Source organism: Mirounga leonina, unplaced genomic scaffold, assembly GCF_011800145.1.
Source record: "Mirounga leonina isolate KUSES-001 unplaced genomic scaffold, KU_Mleo_1.0 Mir_53, whole genome shotgun sequence".
NCBI lineage: Eukaryota > Metazoa > Chordata > Mammalia > Carnivora > Phocidae > Mirounga > Mirounga leonina.
Genome location: NW_023270807.1, coordinates 74,356,227 through 74,377,337, shown reverse-complemented (window position 1 = coordinate 74,377,337; position 21,111 = coordinate 74,356,227). Strand labels below are relative to the sequence as shown.

The 21,111-nt window shown below is 34.8% G+C and overlaps 1 pseudogene; it reads right to left on the bottom strand.

Moving 5' to 3' along the window:
- Positions 1 to 481: 481 nt before the first annotated feature.
- The window catches only part of LOC118001357, a 54,266-nt pseudogene continuing 33,636 nt past the window's right edge, over positions 482 to 21,111 (bottom strand).

The window sequence follows — 21,111 nt, the reverse complement described above, 5'->3', positions numbered from 1 at the left end:
GCAGCTGGAGTGCAACATCATCCAGCCTGACCACGTTTCTCTGCTTTTTTCTTTAAATTAAAAAAATTGTATTTACTCAGAAACATTCAGAATGTCAACAAAACAGCTGCAACTTTTTTTTTCTTTGCAATTACAGAGTGGTATTAACAGTTAACAGAAAGATTACTTCATGTAGGCTACATCAGAGACGACTGAAGATGAAAAACCTGCCATCCCCATCCATAACTAATCTGAACTGGGCACCAACAAGAACCTGCTTTCGATTTCCATACCGATTTACCGTCCCCACACTGTCCCAGGCAAGGTTAGTGGCCACTGAAAATACCATCAGGACAGGGCTATATAAAGACACATCCGATAGTGTGTTAACCATACAAGAAAAAGACACTGTACAGCTTAAAAACAAATCTTACACAGCCTTACATTTCCATTCTTTTTCTTTAAAAACAGCTGTGTACAGGGTGGAGGAGTGTAAAATGATTTAGAGACCAGAAAAAAAAAAAAAAACTGCGCTTGATCCAACTTCATTATCATCATCATCTTCTTCACCTTCCTCCTCCTCATCTTTATCTTCCTCGTCTTCTTCCTCTTCCTTCTTTTTCTTGCTTTTTTCAGCCCTGACGACTCTCTCTCTTTTTTTTTTTTTTTTCTGCATCAGGCTTTCCTTTAGCTCGGTATGCAGCCACATCTTTTTCATATCTTGCCTTCAGCCTAGCAGCCTTTGGCCACCTGCAGCCGTGTTACTACCGCACGTCCCTCCCAGTTTCTTGGCAGCACCACCAACGGAGAAGCTGGAATGTTCTCCTTTGACTTGGGGGCGATGATCAGAACAAACCAAGAAAATGGCGAAAGGAGGCCACTTGGGTGCATTGTGATCTTTGAACTCTTTTTGGTTTCCCCTTGAGGGGGGTATGTTTCCATTTCTCTTTAGCAGACATGATCTTGCACCTCTCTGAGCACTTCTTGGAAAACTCTGAGAAGCTGACTGAAGAATCTGGGTGCTTGTTCTTTTGCTCCTCTGGGCCAGTTTGGATAAAGAATGCATATGATGACATTTTGTTTCTGGGCTTCTTAGGATCTCCTTCACCCTGGTTTAATTCTTTTCCTCAGTGAGGAACAGAGTCGCTTAGTGTCCGGCTCGCTCTCACTTGCCCCAGTGCTGTCTCTCTGGAGTTCAATGCACGCCAACGTTCTCTGCCTTCTTAACTGTTCTACCAAGGCCTCCCCTGAGTCTCCCCATAAATTTCAAGCACAACATCAGAGAGGAGCAAGTGTTGAGGCAACAATAACAGCAATGTTGAACAATTATCTCAAAGAAAGATCATTATGTAAAGGGACTGTGGGAATCAGCAGCTGGGACTAAGTTTTAATTTTTTTCTTCCAGCGGGTAGGTTCTTTTGCTGAAGATAAGTAAATTATATGAAGAAATTATATTTCTTCTCCACATATGACTTGCTGAGAGAGTAAATTTGTGACTCCCAACACATTTATAATTGTTGTTTACTTCTTTAAAACTTCAAAATGGCCCTGTTTGCGTATGCATATATGAGAGCTATTTTTTTGGTCTAAGTGTCAGACTCCAAAAGGAATTAAGAACATTAGTTTTTAGCATCAAGATAAGCACAGACAATACTCACCATTAACTATTGGTTAATTCTATTACAACACTTGTAAAAAAGTGATACCAAATTAGACCTGCTACAAAAAGGAAGATTTGATAGCATCAGAGTGAACTTTATGTTAAATGACATTTAACAGGGAAAATTATCCCCTGGAGTGAACCAGCTCTTTACTCTCACCGATATCAGATTGAAAAAATAATTCAACTTGTAGATATATGCTACCATGGGCAAGAATTGGTTCCTGGCTCTCCCAATGCTCATAGCAACAATCTACAAGGTAAATTTCCCTCCAGCTCTGAAAAATCATATTTATTGAAACAAATAAGTTTCCAATTACAAATATTTGAATGAAATACACAGATTAACTTGTTTAAAAATATAATTTCCCTTAGAAAAACAAATCCAAGAATAATTCCTCATGATGTAATGCATTAGCAGATTAATCTAGTCCTCTGATAGATGACCATAAAGTTACAGAATATAGAAACCTGTCTCAATATGGAATCTCTGTGGAGACTCGAACTACCAAGTGCCAAGTTGCTCAATAAATGCTAATTGCCAAAGATGATAATAATATGTTAACTCATTTCCCAAAGGGTCTTCTTTTTTTTTTAAAGATTTTATTTATTTGACAGAGAGAGACACAGCAAGAGGGGGAACACAAGCAGGGGGAATGGGAGAGGGAGAAGCAGGCTTCCCGCAGAGCAGGGAGCCTGATGTGGAACTCAATCCCAGGACCCCGGGATCATGACCTGAGCCGAAGGCAGACGCTTAACCACTGAGCCACCCAGGGGTCCCGCCAAAGGGTCTTCTTTTTCTCTGTTGGTTTCCACGTCCATCTACCTTAAACATTGAAAAGGAAGGAAAAAGTCAGTACTCATAAGAAGTATAATATTTTCTACAATTTGTGACATTAAGAAATCTCTCATTATACCTTTTAATTGCACAAACACATATACACATGCACACACACCATTCAGTGCAGTTAATTAGTTTCTAATTATTAACTTTGGAAACTTCTCCTCTCTGAATTATAACAGACACTTCAGAACTTACGCGGCTGAAAAGAAAAATGAGGAAGAGACCTGATCTTCTGTTCATTAGCTTTGTCATGATTATTCCTTCTCTTGCACAATATAGCCATTTAGAGCTGGTCTTACCTGGTCCATGGGATACTATTGCTTTGGCTGGCAACAGTAATATAAAGGAAGTCACATGAACCTTATTGATACTACTAGAGACTGATGCTTCATTTTCAACCACATTCACTTTATTTTCAGTTATTGCCTCTCTGGTTTATGTTTGCAGAATATTTTCCTTATCTCCTCCTTGTCCCTTCAGAGAATCACAGCATGGCAAAATGTCCCTATGTTAGGGAGCATTATGAGAAGGAAAAAGGCAAGGGCATGTTTATGCCATCTTCCTGCTTTATATCCATTACCAGTTGGGCATCTTCTCTCCTTTTAATCTGATCTCTTTTGTGTTTTGGTTACCTGGGGTAAAAGGAGAAGCAGGTATTGTCTTTGTTTAATCATTGACATAATTCTGTCTTCTCATTTCCTTCAGGTTTCTCCCCCTGTACATATACAAACATGAAAGCAAGTTAAAAGGCTTTTTTTGGCTGTTAGGATACTGGTTTCCTTTTACCTGGATAGATGATTTTGTGCTTGTGAGTTATGAGTTCTGGAAAAATTTTCACAGATGGTTCTGAAAACAACTACATAGCAAATGGCTCCAGGTTTCTCCTACAATAACACAGATTCATGTAAGTGTTTTGTGTCCTTTGGGTAAATACCTAGTAGTGCAATTGCTAGGCCATAGGGTAGCTCTATTTTTAACATTTTGAGGAACCTCCATGCTGTTTTCCAGAGTGGCCGCAGCAGTTTGCATTCCGACCAGCAGTGTAGGAGGGTTCCTCTTTCTATGTGTCCTCGCCAACATCTGTTGTTTCCTATTGATTTAATTTTTGTGTAAGGTAAAAAATCCAGCAGCTTTTGTGGAAAAGGCGACATGGAATTGTTTTTGCATTTTTGTCCAAATCAGGCCGGTTTGTATGGATCTATTACCAAGCTCTCTATTCTGTTCCAGCGATCTATATGTCTAACCCTCTGCAATTGGCACAGTCTTGAATACTGAAGCTATATAAAAAACCTTGAAATCAGATAGACTTATTCCTCCCACTTTATTCTTTTTTCTGTCAACATTGTTTTAGCTATTCTGAGATCTATACATTGCCATATAAATTTTGGAATAATTTTGTCTACATTTACAAAAAGTCTTGATGAGAGTATGACAGGAATTGATTAAATCTGTGTTATCAATTTGTTGAGACTTGACATCTTTATTCTGTGAAGTCTTCCAATTCATAATCACAAAATGTTTCCCCATTTACTTAGATCTTTAAAAACTTCCTTTATCATCAGTTTTTAGATTTTGGCAAGCAAATATTTCACATGTTTTGTTAGATCTATACCTATGTATTCCATTATTTTTGAGCCAGTATATATGGTATTGTATTTTTAATTTTGGTGATCATGTGTTCATTGCTAGTACATAGAAATACAATTTATTTTTGTATGTTTATCTTGTATTTTATAAACTTGGTGAAGTTATTTGTTAGTTCTATGGGTTTTTATTTTTATTTCTGTATATTTGTTGGGATTTTTATTTTTTTTATTTATTTTTGTTGGGATTTTTAGATAGGCGATCACATCATCTACAAATAGGGACAGTTTTATTTCTTCCTTTCTAAAATATGTGTATTTTACTTCCTTTACTTGTGTCATTGCAGTGGCTAGAAAGTCAGGCACTGTGTTTTATGAGTTGTGAAGAGACTAGTAAATCAAAAGTCAAATGTTGTATATACATCGTCTTCTTACTCAATATGTGATTAGTTTACCATACATTTTACAAAATAAATAGAATTTTGATAAAGATTTTTTTCTGAACGCTATGCATAAACATATTTACAAACAGAACTCTTAATAATGTGAATTATCCAAAGATTGCTTCAATTTTCTTGCCAGGCACCCTATTAAGCATATCATATATGTCACCATTAAGTAATAACATTCTTTTCTCTTTGAAAACCTCTCGTTTATGGCCCTGGCTTACAGGTCATCTATATTGATCATTATTCAGTTTTCCCTCTAACGTGAAAATTCGGTGATATTATGTGATAAAACTGGGTGGCAAATTTCTCATATCTTTGCTGCCTCAAGAAATATATATGAGTCCTCTACAAATTTCTTTCACTGTGGCCTTTATCACCCTCTTTCATGAAGCTCAGAAATGTCCATTTCCCTATCTCGCCCCAAATTCTAATGTTTTATTTCTAATTTGATGCATATTTGGATTGCGAAAATTGTCCTAGGAGCAATCGTGTGCCAAAAAAAAAAAGTGCCATGAGAGGAGCAGTTACATATTCATGTATTTATTCCTTAGAGGCAGAGTCTGGTCTCAAGCCACTGACGTGCTCTCTAGTTGATTCTGCGACACTTAGAGAAAGCAGATGTATTTCCTCAGGCAACAGCTTCCTTTTTCTGCAATTGGGCAGTCGGGGGTAGCCGTGCTGGCATGTCATACTTACATACCTGCTCTAAGAGGTGAATGCTTCATAGCTAGTACTTTAGTTCTGTCTGCATACATTTACATAATTATTTCAGGGCCCAAACTTATTTATTTCTCTAATAATGTAGTTGTCTAAAAATAATGCTCTACTATTTTGCCTTGTAGCAACTGAAGCAAAAATGAAAAAAAAATCCTATATAAAATAGCTATTTTATAAAAGTTACAAATTATATCATTTCAAAATCTTCAGGTGTATTAATTTTACTGTATTGGTACAGAGGAAGGAAATATGGTTGAGATGTACTTTCCAAGAACATAAATTCATGATTTCTAAGCAGCAACTAGAATGCAGTTACCTTTTGAGGGCTTTGAAATATCTCTGAGGCAAGGAAAAACAATGTAACTTTTGGGCAGATTTTAAAGCTATAAATTTAGTGAAGTCCCTGTTGAACTAAACACTCATTGTGCTACATTTAAAGTCACTTCCACATTCCCACTTAAATCTTGAGTAATAATAAATTGATCATGAAAAAAATTTGCCTTTAGCCAAGTAAAAATTAGAAAACTGAAAAGAGTGTAAAAGATTTTAGGGCTCTAGAACAAAGGATGAGCTATTGCAGAATCAATAACTCAAAACCCTCAAACAGTTGCAAAAATGTCAGCAGGCAGATAAATGTTAAAAAGAAAAGGCAATGTTTGGCAGTTCTCAAAAGAAAACTTGTTAGTCAATGAAGCCAAGCCTGATGTTGATGTGTGGTAGTTTCAGTAAAGCACATATAATGAACCACCAAGATCATCACACATACGCATAATCATCATCAGAACGAAAGAGAAAGGTAAATAATCCCATTAGTTGAACTCAGAAGAAACAAAATAGTTCTTAAAAAGCTCAATTAATATACTTAGAGAAATTCAAGGTGATATCACCCATATAAAACATAAACAGCATGATATGAATAATAAACATTCAGGGAGAAAAAATAGCCATTGAAAAGTATTGAAAATAAAGATAATGTTGATAATTCCTTTATGTGTGAAATGTAAAAATAAAAAGATAGATCACCCAGAGCAACTTCTCCTAATTTTTGTCTTCTTCAAAGTGCTAATATAGACCAAAAGCCCTAAGAGACAATCGACTAAAGGAAAAATTTAGGCACTCTAGACCAAAACAGTGTTTCTCAAAATATGGTGTGTGGGCTACTTGTATTAGAAACAATGGAGGTGTTTAATAAATGAATAGAATTTTCTAGACCCAGAAAACACCCACTAAATCAGAATTTCTATAAGTAATGCTGAGACAGATGCATTTAATAAGGCTTCCTACGCAATCTTAAGATTACTACAGTGACTACTATCTTAAAACCATTTAAAAGTTCAAAAATCTTAAATAACTTTCAAGTATTTTTATTTTTTAATTTTTTTTTTATTTTGTAAAGATGTATTTCTTTATTTGAGAGAAAGAGTGGGGGGCAGAAGGAGAGAATCTTCGAGTGGACTCCCTGCTGAGCTTGGAGCCTGACACAGTGTTTGATCGCAGGACCCATGAGATCATGACCTGAGCCAAAACCAAGAGTCAGATCCTTAACCCGCTGAGCCACCCAAGTGCCCCACAAGTATTTTTAACCCCTCTTTTTAACCTTTTTCTGCATTTGAGAAACACTTTTATGCTTTTTATCTCCATATTACACTTAATCTCTATGAAAATGTTTGTCTTAATTTGGAAACCTTCCTTCATCACCAAATCCCAAAATTCAGAAAGCTTATTTAATTAAGAGTTAGTGTAATGTATGACTCATAGTGTGCTTATTAAATGTTTTTGAATTGAGTCCAGAGGTTCACTGTCCAGCCTAGCATTGACTAGCCACATGTGGTTACTGACACTTGCAATGTGCCTAGCCAGAATTTTTATGACTTATAAAAGAAAGGTAAAATGTCTTACTAATATTTTCTATAATAATTACATATTGAAATGAGTTACTTAAGAATGCAAACAATAGAAACAACAAAAATCATTTTTAGGTGCTAATTCTTCTAAGTATTATTAGTGCATTTATCCCATTCTCTCTAGACTATTAAAGTCTATTCCAAAAGTCATAGATTGTATGTTTTTGTTTCCTAATCAGAAAAACATTCTCATTAAGCATTAAGTCCCTTGAGTTTTAAGCAACAGATTGCCAAGAGGCACATGTGAAATGATTAGGGGATAAGGAGCATCTAAAAGTTTACCTTTGTATTCACCCTTTCTTGTCTGAAAAGTACAAATAACAAATGAGAAATCTATTAAGGTTTTAATTAATTCCTTTTTCTAACCAAGAAAACTATGACAAGTTTCCCTGCCTAATAGTTTGTTTGTTTATTTTCATAACTAGGTAAAATTAGGAAGTATAGGGCCAAGATTCTCACATGAAATCATCATTACTTTAAAAATTATTTCAAGTAAAAAGGGAAGGGAGATATGATCTGCTCAAGGGGAAGAACATACTAGAAAAAATACATATGGTATTGATTTGTTTTTTCACTACACATTTATTTGTACTTCATACAAACATAGATACTGATTTTTATTTTTCCAAAGAAATATCAGGTTTCATAAATTGTATGTGGAAAACACAGAAATATTTTTTCAATATAATGATGTAACAGCAACTAATTACTGTTTTTCATCTCTTTAAGTTTACCAATTCCATTTTATTCATTTTACTATCATATAATTGTGATCAGCAAACATTGTGAATACATATTCTTACCATGTTTTATATTTTTTAAGTTATTTCACATCCTCTATTCTTTTTTTTTTTTTAAGATTTTATTTATTTGTCAGAGAGAGAAAGGGAGAGAGCACGCAAGTGCACAAGCAGGGGGAGCGGGCTTCCATCAAACAAGGAGCTTGATGCAGGACTCGATCCCATGAACCTGGAATCATGAACAACCTGAGTTGAAGGCAGACGTTTAAGCAACTGATCCACCCCACTGTCCCTACGCCTTACCATGTTTTAAAATCATGTATGCGGGGCACCTGGGTGGTTCAGTTGGTTAAGTGTCTGCCTTCAGCTCAGGTCATGATACCAGGGTCCTGGGATCGAGCCCCATGTCAGGCTCTCTGCTCAGCAGGGAGTCTGCTTCTCCCTCTCCCTCTGTCCCTTCCCCTACTCGTGTGCGCTCTCTCTCTCTCTCTCTCTCTCTCAAATAAAGAAATAAAATCTTGGGCGCCTGGGTGGCTCAGTCGTTAAGTGTCTGCCTTCGGCTCAGGTCATGATCCCAGCGTCCTGGGATCGAGTCCCACATCGGGCTCCCTGCTCAGCAGGAAGCCTGCTTCTCCCTCTCCCACTCCCCCTGCTTGTGTTCCTGCTCTCGCTATGTCTCTCTCTGTCAAATAAATAAATAAAAAATCTTTAAAAAAAAAAAAGAAATAAAATCTTAAAAAAAAATAAAATAAAATCATGTATGCATGAATAAACATGATTCTTGAATGTCCAAGATTCAGATTGGTATTGAGAGATTTCCACTATGGCATTAACTGTCATCATGTATCAGAATAGGAAAAATGGGTCTAAAGACAGTCCTACTCTATTAATATTCAGACACCAGTGCTGAATTTATTTATAGTCATATCTTTAATGGAAAGCAACATATCACTAGGTAACTGAATGAAATTTATTTTTCTGCATAGCCTTTACACCATTTTTCAACTCAATATTAGAAAATAATTGTCTTATACATTCTATCATCTCTCTCTGTCTCTGTCTCTGTTTTTCTCTCTGGGTGTTTGCTTATTGTTAAGCAATAATGTGATGGACAATTAATTTCTTCTTTATCTGTATTCTGCATGATATTTAATCACTGCCCTTTCCCCTGCTTTAGTATATTTGGGGGAAAAAAAGAGGCTATTTTAATCATAAACAAAAGACTTGTGGGAAAAAAATTAAAAGTGTCACTGTTATAACTAGACCACAATTTAGAGAAAGTACGGTTGAAGAAACAGATGATGTATGTAGTCCATACATAGCCACAGTATTTTTGGAAATCTGTGTGTAGAATGGAAATATGAATCAAAGTATAATAATGCCATAGTATTTGAAAAATTTGTTCAAAAAATAATTGCAGCATTATCATTGCACATTTGCAAGAGTACAACTTATTGTACTCTTATTTCTATCTCTTATTTCTATAGGAAATATCTTGCATGATTTATAATTTTTATTTTGTTTTTATTTATTTATTTATTTTAAAGATTTTATTTATTTATTTGACAGAGAGATAGAGAGAGAGAGCACAAGTAGGCAGGGCATTAGGCAGAGGGAAAGGGAGAAGCAGGCTCCGCTGAGTAGGGAGCCCAATGAGGGGCTCGATCCCAGGACCCTGGGATCATGACCTGAGCCAAAGGCAGACGCTTAACTGACTGAGCCACCCAGGTGCCCCTACTTTGTTTTGTTTTAATGTTTAAAGGAAAACTTTCAAGTCTTCCTAACTTTCTAGATTTCATTTTTTTAAACTAATGCATGATGTTTGATGTGATCCACTTTACATTAAATATCAACAATTATCACCAAATAAAAAGTGGATGCCCAATAGTTATTTGATGAAAGGAAAGCTGTTTAAAAAGAAAGGAATTTGAAGAACACCTCAATATTTCATTACTCAGGTAATAATCAAAATAAACTAATTTGTGTTTTAAAACTACTGTATGACCTGTGTTTGTTTTCAGTAAAAATAAAAACAAAACTTGATTTTGCTTCTTAATAGGACATAGTCTCATGATTTTTATTCCCAATTTTTTTTTAAGATTTTATTTATTTATTTGAAAGAGAGAGAGAAAGGGAGAGATAGCACAGCAAGAGAGAGGGAGAAACAGGCTCTCTGGCTGAGCCCGACTTGGGGGGTGCAGGGGCTCCATCCCAGTACCCTGGGATCATGACCTGAGTGAAAGTAGACTCTTAACTGACTGAGTCACCTAGGCACCTCCTTTCATTCCCAATTTTAACTACAAAAACAAATGACTATAATATTGTATTATTCCCTCATTAGAGAGCTGAATATTATAATAAACTGGAGTTAATTAAAATATAGAGAATGCCAAGACATTCCTAGGGAAAGAAGATAATCAAAGCCGCTTTCATCCCTGAAAAAGAGGCATGAGGAAGAGGGATCAGCAGTCAATATTGATAAGAAAAAAGCCATATTAGTAATAAACTTTAACATCCATGTGTGAGTTGGTATAACAGATGAAAATTACCAAGAGCTTCAGTTGCAGAGAGTTTTTCCCACCATCTGCTTTTTCCCAAAGATCATCTCTGACTGCTTGGGAATAGCATACCAAAGTCTGGGTTCAAAAGAGAACTGAGATGGGAGCACAGTGAAAGAGTTGAAAGAAATTTTTCCCACATATTTCTATACTTTACTGAGGATAAGCTAATGGTTGTTGGCTGCTGGCTCTTGAAGGCTGGGAACACAAGAGGAGACCTGAAGGAAATCACTTAAAAATTCTCTGAATCTTCACTGAGTGTACTTCAGAAGTCCTTCAAATGTTGGAGATAATGGCAGCAGGGCCGAGAGATTCAAAAAACCAGGATTGAAATTAGAGTTAAAATTCCACAAGAGCACTTGTTTTATGAAACCGCACAGGCCTAATACTAAAACTGATGAAACGTTGTAAGAAGAAAATGACAGATTAATATCTGTCATAAACATAGACGAAAAAATATTTTACAAAATATTAACAAATTGAGTCCTACCTACAATAAGTAAAAAGGATAACATTTTATACCAAATTGAATTTAAAGTCAATTGAACTTTCAAGAATCAGTGTGTATAATTCAACATGTTAATTGAACAATGAAGAAAATTATGTGATTATCTAGATACTGGCAGGTGAAAAAGATTTGGGAAAAACCCTCATAATCTCAGTAAAGTATGAATAAAAAGGAAATCCCACAATCTGATAATGGGCACCTATAAGAAACTTACAGATAACATCACATTTAAGAATGAAACATTGAATGTTTTAACCCTAAGGTTGAGAACAAGGCACAGATAATCTTTTCCCAAATGCCAACTAATTCATTTGTAACTTATTAAGATTATTTACATTTAGATATTTAATTCCTGGTAACTAAATAGATTCTCTGCTAAGATCTGAGTAAGTGTAAGAAGATAAATCTATTCTTCATATCAAAAGTATAGTGAGCTTAATTTTCTTACATAAAATTTTTCTGTTAAATGCACACTTTTCTTTTCTTTTCTTTTCTATATAACTGAATATTTTTCCACATTCTAAAGTATAGGCAAACAATATCAGTTTATCACTTGTTAAAATAGAAGTTATAAACCTAATTTGGAACAAATTGGAGACTAACAAAAAATATTGACATATTTATTCTAAAGCCAAAATTTGGGGCACCCGGGTGGTTCAGTCGGTGAAGCGTCTGCCTTCGGCTCAAGTCATGATCCCAGGACCCTGGGATCGAGCCCTGCAACATGTTCCCCGCTCAGCGGGGAGCCTGCTTCTCCCTCTCCCTTGGCTGCTCCCCCTGCTTGTGCTCTCTCTTTCTGTCAAATAAATAAATAAAATCTCAAAAAAATAAAGCCAAAATTCTTGGTGCAGTATCTCACTTTTACTTTTCTAAATTCCAAGTCCCAGACCAGAGCACAGGCTACTTGTATTTTCCTAAACAATTACGTAAGTGCAGCTTACGTTCAACATGTCAGATCGACCTAACCCCCAAACAAATCCTTCTAACTGGTGAGCGTAACACATATACATTACATGTGTCTGAATAATTATTTTTTTAAATCTCTATAGTATGTTATTAATGTATATTAATGTATATGTTTCCACTGTGTGCCTGGGAGAATTATTCAGCATTGTTAAATAAATTATTCTTACTTCCAACAGTAGGGCACGCTAAAAAGAACACCCCACATTAGAGGTTTATGAGGTGGAAGATGTGAAGGAGAGAATACATAGATGTTCTACCACCAAGACTTAGCATGACAACATTTAGCAGAAAAAGGGAATCAGGCAATAAAGAATAAAATGTAAAAATCATTGGTAGGGTGGTTCAGGTCAGACCGTATCAAATAGATTTTCAAAGTCCATCTAACAAATTTGGTATACAATAACAGAAAGATAGAAATTTAATATTATTCATTTATATAAGTAGTAAATAACACTACAAGAACTTATAAAATTGAATATGTATTTGAAGCTGGAGAATAATTTTATTCATTAAAAATGTGACTCATGATTATTTTACATAAAGTTGGTTATCAGTTATTATTTTCCAGAATATTACTTTATCCAAAAACGTTTTTCTTAATAGAATGTTCTTGCTTTTGGCTCTTTGTGACTCTAGATCTAGAGGTCAGCGAAGTTCTCTCATTATAAGTCATGCATATTCAAAATGTTCATGCATATTCAAGTACTACCGATCTTTTTTGCTTACACTAAAGAATTTCCAAAATAATAAAGATTGATCTTTCTTTTGTCACCCTTCTTTGAATGTCACTTGGTTTAGGTTATGTTTACATAAACCCTATCAGTTATACAATAAACTTGCCAAGAATGTAAATCACAGGTCAATTATGACAGATTTTATGACTAAAAATATACAAATAAATTTTCTTTTCATAATGCTGAGAAATATTGTTATCAGAAAAAACATAATTGGTGGGCTTTGGTTTTGCATTATGATTTGTGATTGATTTTAAAGATACTTTACTTTAGGGGTGCCTGGGTGGCTCGGTCAGTTGAGTAGCTAACTCTTGATTTCAGCTCTGGTCATGATCTCAGGAACCTGGGATTGAGCCTTGCCTTGGGCTCTGTGCTCAGCAGGGAGTCGGCTTCAGGATTTTCTCTCTCTCTCCGACCCACCCCCACCTCCACCCCCACCCCCCGCTGTCTCCCAGGTGGGCTCTCTCTCTCAAATAAATCTATAAAAAACAAAAAAAGATACTTTATTCTTTCAGAACCTGTTATTTTCTGTTACATTGTTTTTCAACTTCAGATTGTGGAAGTAAGATTTTTTTTTTTCAAGATTTTATTTATTTATTTATTTGACAGAGCGCGAAAGAGACAGCAAGAGAGGGAACACAAGCAGCGGGAGTGGGAGTGGGAGAGGGAGAAGCAGGCTTCCTGGCTGAGCAGGGAGCCTGATGCGGGGCTCGATCCCAGGACCCTGGGATCATGACCTGAGCCAAAGGCAGACGCTTAACGACTGAGCCACCCAGGCGCCCCAGTAAGATTTTAAAGATAGAAATTAATGCTTCCTATGGTCCAGTATGGAATCAAAGCCTTCATATCTTTTCCCCTAAAACCCATGTGAATAAAACTTTCCTTAATATAAGTATACTTGCCTCTATTCCTGATACTATCTCTATCAGATCTGGTTTTAGGGTACAGTATTTGCTGAGGAGATGTTACAGAATGAATTGTTTCCCCTACAAAATTCATATGTTGAAACTCTAAGCTCCAGTGTGACTGCATTTGGAAATGGGATCTTTAAAGAGATAATTACAGTTAAATGAAGTCATGAAGCTGAGGTCCTAATCTGATAGGACTGGTTTCCTTCCTTCCTTCCTTCCTTCCTTCCTTCCTTCCTTCCTTCCTTCCTTCCTTCCTTCCTTCCTTCCTTCCTTTCTCTCTCTCTCTCTCAAGGAGCTTGAGTTAAAGACCAGTGAATATATCCAGCTGACCTTAAATAATTATCTAGACCCAAACAAAAAATCTCTGCCTTGAGAATGAGAGCAGTGGTGGATTCCATTTTATAGATGAGGCATGTGGGAAGTGGTTGTGAGGTTCATGGTTATAAATAGAGGAACACAATGGGTAGAAACAGAAGCAGAAGTCCAGTCTTACAAAAATAACCTCGATAAAGCTATAGAAAAGCATGATAAAGGTGTAGAGATACTACTATTTGGAAAGACAGAAATGCCCAAAATTATGTCAATGGATGTAATAGTTCCTCTTGTAAAGTAAGAGGAAAACAGTGGAAATACAACTATTATTTTTAGGCTGATGGAGTCGATAGAAAAGTGGGCAGTTTATTCTGTATTTATCTATCACTCCTGAAACACCAACCTTCTTTGTCCTTCTCTGTGATTTATGAGGCTAATCTGGTTTTGTTTGTTTGTTTGTTTTACATTACTTGGGATTCCTTTCTTCTTGGCTTCTATTTGGGTTCAGATGATGCAAGTTACGGGCAAGAGATTGGTGAGTCGGAGGAAAAGTTGGGGAATTACTTCCTGGTTATTTCCCACCAGTCTGTGATGGCATAGTGGTATATATTTTCTACCTATAGCCATAGCTACTTTGTGGCCATCCTCTCCCAAATTTAAATTCTCCCCAGGTTCCATTTACCACCTTCCTTTTCCCCTTAAGACTAGGAATAATAAATAATTCACATTGTTGCTAGTTACTGGGTGTATGGACTTCCTTTGTTAGGTTCCTTAATCCATCCACATCTTTGCATATGATCTCTTTATTAAACTCTCTTTAATTGTCACCCTGAGTAAGCCATCCTTCTGAGACCTAGACTGCTAAAGTAATTAGTACTATGAGTGGGTCTAAGAAAAGGGCCCTCAAAATAGGATTCTAGAACTTGGTAGGTCATATATTTGATTAAATTGTGGACAGCCTCCTTGTTTGAGAACAAGAATGGAACAGTTATAATACATGGCAGGCAGTGATATTATGATTGCTTAAATTATTAACGATAGTGGCATTAAAACAGAGTTAGAGGGCTGAGCATTGGTAGAAAAAGTGGTTGTAGCACTTAGACATATGGCATCAATGGTGATTAGACATATGGCATCAATGGTGATTACAGTGTATTGGGTAGCCTGGAAGTTTCTGTTGCCCTAGAGAGTATACATAGTAAAGTAAAAGTATAATCCTTTAAATTAGTAAATTCAATAAATCTGATTAAAAATTAGAAAGCCTGTTTGACAATTTTAAAGTAATCTCTTATCTGATGTAGGTAAAGGCCAGACATGGCTAAAATTAAGCCTAGAACATGCACTCAATACCTGTAGAAAAGAAGCACCAAATAAATACACACCTGTGCCAGGTATCTTATGTTAAAGAAAGGGTCATGATAAGGAACGATTTGGAAACTAAATGGAATGCAAAATGGAATTTTTGTATAGACCCAGATAAATTTGATAATGTTGAAAGTCCTAATATTTCAGAAACTTCATTAAGAGTAGAATCATCTTGCTATTCCCAACTCAAGTATCTGAAGGAACCATTTTTTTTCAGGCACAAAAAGTCTTAGAGACACTATGTGGGTCATTGTTTCACAGAGGATGCTTATTTTCCTTGGGATAATTCATCACCTCTCATTGATTCCAGACTCACAAGGAGAGATAAATCTCTGTGTACTCCTGTGTAAGAGTATATCTGGGAACAGGATTTACAGGATTTGCCAGATTTTAGTGGCAGGAATCTGAATGGAATCTAGGATAAAAGGCAAAGATGCTTGTTAACATAATTATATTCCCCTAGGACTCAGAATTTATTATATTGGATGAGTTGTGTGGTTATAAAAGTCTTTAGGATACTTCAAAAGATGAACAAGTTGAAAACCAATACAAAGAAGAGTTTCTTCATGCTGAATGAGTTTATAATCACCTTCAATTAAAGCATGTGATCACAGAGCAAAGTTAAATTGTTATGCTATTATGTATGGAACATGTGCACATTCATTATTCAAATAAACCCCAAAGGATCATCAAGCTTTCCAAAGTTTATTCTAATATCTTAATATACATTGACATCAATCAGATATCTAAATTCAATGTTCTAATTGAATTAATGTGATGAATTGAAAAGGGAAAAAAGTGACATTTTCTTTAAATATCATGATTCCTCAGGCACAGATGTGTCAAATTTCCTTTTTAACTGTAAATAGAAGTTACAATAAATACTTGTGAATTGCAGGAATGACTGACTCCTTTCTCAAGGCTTGAAGTAATATTTAATTAATCAAAGAGCTGGAAAATCCAGGATACTAGATACCTGTTGAGTAGGCAGAAATGTATTATTCTGCTGTCTATCCACTAATTTTAAACTAAAACAATTAATGACAAAACAAAACATTTAAAATATCCCCGTATTATCACAGAGTTTTTAACCTTTGTTTATGGCTGAATAGTTTTTCATCTTTGTAGATCTGGGCTTCCTACATTTTAGAGTTGGATACAAACATTTTGGCTCTAAGGGAAAAGGACTTGTGGGGGGTTATAATCTTTTTTTAAATAAATATAATTAGTATTGATACAATTAATATTGATGATAACAAATAACTCCATTTACCTGATTTAAGGTGAGTGTGATGGATACATCTTTCATCATGCATTATTAGCAATATTAACAAGATCTCTTGGAAAATCCTGCACCAATTTTTCTCATTGTATTGTATTTTTTGACATTGAATTGTATTTTTGTTGCATCTTCAATGAACAAAATAATTAACACTAAAATCTTATTTCTAGATTTCCCTCCACAAACAAAATTGGTAATAAATATAATATAATAACTATATTGTTAATAATAAATTACACAACAATTTGGATTCTTTTAAAAATATTTTATATCTGAATCAAAGCACAGTTTTATGAATTTGAATGAAAGAAAAACTGTTACCATTACATAACTAATTATTCTCTGAACTCTAGAGATTATTTTATGCCATAGTAGAAGTAATAAATGGAGTTAAGTTACAAATAGAATTAACATAAGTTATTACAAATTCAGTAAAACTTATTTATGTACATCAGGAAAACTTCAGATTATGACTCTTTTGTTGAAAATAGTAAATATTTTCTCACATGACAATTAGTACTACAAATTCAACCCACATTTCTGTATTTCATAAGTTTTATTAACATGTCCAGATTTTTTTCTCAATAATAACTAAGATATAGACTACTCGTGTCATGAAATTTTCCCCCTATGAGCTTTATAAACATTACTTAACTGCCAGCAAACTTATGTTACTGAGTGGAACCCTTTCCAGGTTAATTTTTTCGTATGTCTTCTACCTCTACTCTTGTAGGATTTCTTCTCTAGACTTGAATTTCAGTCACTGCTCCAGTATGAGTCTTGGTGTTGATTGTTATTTATCAATTTCCCCGGGCAGATTAACTCTTTTTACTTTTCGTGAGATCTTGAAAAAATGAGTCCTTCCTTTTTATCTACAATCCACTTTCTTAAAACACTATTCTATTGCATCTCTTTTTAGTGATGAAGTCATAAATTAAAAAAGGAAGTGAGGAGGTTCTTAACTGGGGAGAGAGAAACAAGAGGCTTCCAAGGTAATTGGCAAAATTCTATTTTTGGGGTATAATGAGATTATGTTATTATTATCACTATTATTATTATTTAAATACACATCATACATACATTTTCATCTATGCTATATTTATGATAAGGAATGTGAAAACATAAGAAAATATAAAAAGGGATGTGTTATATAGACTTTAGTGTGTTTCTTGGAAAAATTTAAACCTTGAGTTACTTTTTCCTTCTATATCATGAAACCGGAGATCAATGACTAAATAAAACAAGACAATAAGAACAACAATAAAATAAAATCTTTAGGAGGGAAATATTGCTATAAGAATCATAATAAACAAATAATTAAAATAGAAAGTCATTAAAAGTTATAGGAAGATTTAAAAGAATAACATAAATAATCACAGAAGAAGAAAAACCAAGATGATTTAATTGGAGAAAAGTTCATGATCAGAAACAACAGACATTAGATGTCCTATATGAATCAGCTCCTGTATCTGAAACATGTAATAAAAAAATAGAACAGAGAAATCTATCTATATAGTTCACATGAGAAGAGGCCAAAAACATCCTTGTAAAATTTTGTGGTGTCTTTTCACTGCAAGCTAGAAATGGTAGTAAATGACACTTTAAAGCCATTAGATCCTTGTTTTCAATGGAAATAACAGAATTCCAGACAGAGGTGATTATGAGTGTTAAACTTTGGGCACAAGGTGTGGGTGATTGACATAATAAGCTACAGAGGTCTGTGACGATGGTGAACTCATCTCAGCATCCCAGGGAATTAAACAGACGGACGTTTCTTAAGGGCTACATGAATCACATAAAGAGAAGAATTGTAGGTCTACTGGGCATAAAACTTGAATTGCTGTAAGAGAAATTCATATTTGTGTGCCCAGTTCCCAGATGTAAGCCAGTTAACACCCAGGAACTCTTTTTTGAAAGACTTTATGTTAGGAAAGCAAAATGTAAAATATTTTGTAAAGGGCAAGAAGATAAACAGGTACGCTTTGCTAGGCATTATCTAGATCTACAGGCACCTTCCAGGTTTACTAGATATTATAGACATTAGAATCTTTCATTGTATCTGAATATTTTGCAACTTTGTAGAGAAAGAAAACACTTGTAAAAGGCTGATGACGGTGTAAATAATTTTGTAAGAAATAATGCAAATGTATGGTTCCCAGTGAAGATGCAGTTAATGAAGGGGTTAGTTTTACATTTCATTGCAAATTCATTTCAGCATTTCTGATTACCTCTACCTGCGTGTATTCTTTGAATTCTCCTTTGAACTGGTATTTTACATTACTGGTTCCCTCTTAATGGGAAAAATAAAATATTTGACACATTTCAATTTATATTTGTATGAGAGTTACCTTAAAAAATTATTTCAACAGTTTTGGAGTTCATCCACTGAGATGCCCAAAAGAGTCACCTGACAGAGAGAGGTAAACCATAGGATAGTTTAAACTGATGTATCTATCTATGTAATATGCAGATAGATAAATCTACATATATATACATATATTTATATATTTCCAGAGAGAATATCAAGCATCAATAGAAGTTTAACTTTTATAATCACTTCTTTAGAAATTTTTCTTTACTGATTTTATGTTGTGATGTGTTTTGTTTTCTGGTGCATGCATGGATGATAAATTAATCCCATTCGGGACAGCAGTGATTGGGATTTTGGTTTTATAGTCTGAGTATTTGATGATCTCTATAGATGGACAATAGAGATATATTATTTGTTAGATGAGAGACAATGGAGGACTAGTTTGTTTGTCCTTTGTGTTATTTTGTCTGTTTGTCTGTTTTAAACTCAAATTGGTGAATAATTTTATGTCTGAGAAGGAGGAAGCCTCCTTGAAGTCTGAACTGAATATTTGTGTTTCTGTTTGTACTCTTGACCTGTTGCTGAAATTATAAAACTGAAGCTTTAAACAATCTATGTATTTATGTGTCTGTATTTGCAATTCAGAAGGCTCTTTACTTCTGTGATGATGAAATATTTTCCCATCTCCAGAGAGTATTAAGTAATTGGTTTATAAAGGTAATTAAGCATTTATTTCAATAGAATTTTCCTAAAATTACCAGGAAGTAAAGATACTGACTTTCTAATATTTTAAATGCTGTGGAATTAAAAATAATTCCTTCTTTCAGCAAGTCAGATAACAAATATGGATAGCAAGTCACACAAATATGAATTTCTCTTACAGCAATTCAAGTTTTATGCCCAGTAGACTTAGAAGTTTAACTTTTAACAATTCTTCTCTTTATGTGATTCATGTAGCCCTTAAGAAACGTCCATCTGTTTAATTCCCTGGGATGCTGAGATGAGTTATTGACGAACTGTCTTCCAAACATTTAACATTTTAAATAACAAATGACATAACTAAGGTAAATCTGGTGAATGAAACTAGTGTGTGTTCAAGCACTTAGATGGTTCATCAAAATGCTTGTATTGCAGACGTTTCTCAATTATCCATGTCTTGGTTTTCTCTGTGAAATAGAAATCCATTACTTTGGGCAATAGTTACAATTACTATGAGTGGTTGAGACTATACTAATACAATAGTGACACAACAATGAAACCCTATGTTTGTGTGTGTGTTTTAAGACCATTTTTAAAAATAGTTTTAGGTTCTGAGCAGAATTGAGGGGAAGATACAGAGAGTTCCCAAATACCACCATCCCCGACACATGCGCAGCTTCTCTCATTATCAACATCTTCCCAACCAGAGTGGTACATTTGTTCCAGTTGATGAACCTATACGGACACATCTTAATTAACCCAGGACCATGGTTTATATTATGATTTCCTCTTGGTCTATGCATTCTATGGGTTTTAACAAATGTATAATGACATGTATCCATCATTATGGTATCATGAAGAATATTTTCATTGCCCTAAAAATCCTCTGTGCTCCACCTGTTCATCCCACTGGAACTGTAACCGCTGGCAATCACTATTTTTACTGTCTCCAAAGTTTTGCCTTTTCCAGAATGACATATAGTTGGAATCATATAGTATGTAGCCTTTCAGCTTTTTTTTTTTTTTTTTTTTTTGCTCAGTAATACATTTACTGTTCCTCCATGTCTTTTCATGGCTTGATAGATTATTTCTTTTTAGTCCTAAATCATATTCCATTGTCTAAATATATCACAGTTTATTTATCCATTCACCTACTGAAGGACATTTTGGTTGCTAAGTTTTGGCAATCATAAATAAAACTGCTATCAACATCCATGTGTAGGTTTTTGTGTGGACATAAATTTTCAACTCCTCTGGGTAAATAGCAAGGAGCACCATTGCTGAATTATATGATAAGAGTATGTTCAGTTTTTTAAGAAGCTGACGAACTGTCTTCCAAAATGTCTGCACCATTTTGGATCTCTACCAGCCATGAACGAGAGCTCCCGCTCCAGCATATCTTCACTATCATTTGAGGCTGTCAGTATTTTGAATATTGGTCATTCTTATAAGTGTGTAGTAGTATCTTACTGTCACTTTCATTTCCATTTCCTTGATGATATATGATTTGGAACATCTTTTGTATACTTATTTTCCATCTGCATATCTTCTTTGGTGAAACGTCTTTTAAGGTATTTGTCATATTTTTT